Consider the following 1,024-nt stretch of genomic DNA (forward strand, 5'->3'; position numbering starts at 1 on the left):
TTTATCCTTTATCATCAAACCTGACCAGTGTTGGGCAGTAACTAGTTACATGTAACTAAATTACGTAATTTAACTGCAAAATGAATGCAGCTGTAATCTGTTACATTTACTGAGAAAAAAAAAGTGTAATTAAATTACAGTTACTTATGAAAATGTTGATTACAAAGGGAGTTACATCTGAACATTTTCACAGATATAAATATTTAAAATATGAAACACCAATACTTCAGGAACTGAAGACAGAATATGATACATGCTTATTCCATAACTGTTTTATTTCCTATTTTGGTTTATGTATATGATTTTTTTCCCAAGGCATTGTTAGATGCTAGTGTTTCCTGTCATACTTCTGCAAATATTGGATTTCAAAAACAGTATCATAGATATTAAATTATATCTTATGATTTTAAATCTGTGCTATTTTGAGGGGGTTGTACATTACAATTTATTTACAAATTATTATATTCTTAATTCAAGTGAAGAAGGATTCTGAAAGTCCGACAGTAATCAGTGTCAATTTGGACTGTAACATTAACCCTGCCTACTTTAAATGATTCAAAATAATAAAATTTTTAAAACAATAGAAATTTAGAAAACTTATCAAAAAGTAATTAAATGTAATCAGTTACATTACTTTAATAAAGTCACTGAAGCAGTTACACTACATATTACATTTTAAATAAGGTAATTTGTAATCTGTAACCTATAACATTTCCAAAGTAATATTCCCAACACTGGACTTGACACCTTGCCACTCAGACAAAGAGAGTTGACAAAATCAAACTAAAATATAAAATCATATTGGATTTTAAAGGGTATCATTGCTTAAAACAAAATCCTTTTTTAAAAAACTTTAATAATAACTGAAAAAAAATGTTTTGATTTGTCTATTGATATTATTATTTTTCACTATATAGATTTGAATACATTGTAAAATAAAGTGAATGTTAAATTAATAATTTTCATTTCTGGAAAAAGAAAATAGGAGTAACTTCTGTAATGAAAAATATCATTAAATCGGGAG

Source organism: Carassius auratus, unplaced genomic scaffold, assembly GCF_003368295.1.
Source record: "Carassius auratus strain Wakin unplaced genomic scaffold, ASM336829v1 scaf_tig00006772, whole genome shotgun sequence".
Lineage (NCBI taxonomy): Eukaryota > Metazoa > Chordata > Actinopteri > Cypriniformes > Cyprinidae > Carassius > Carassius auratus.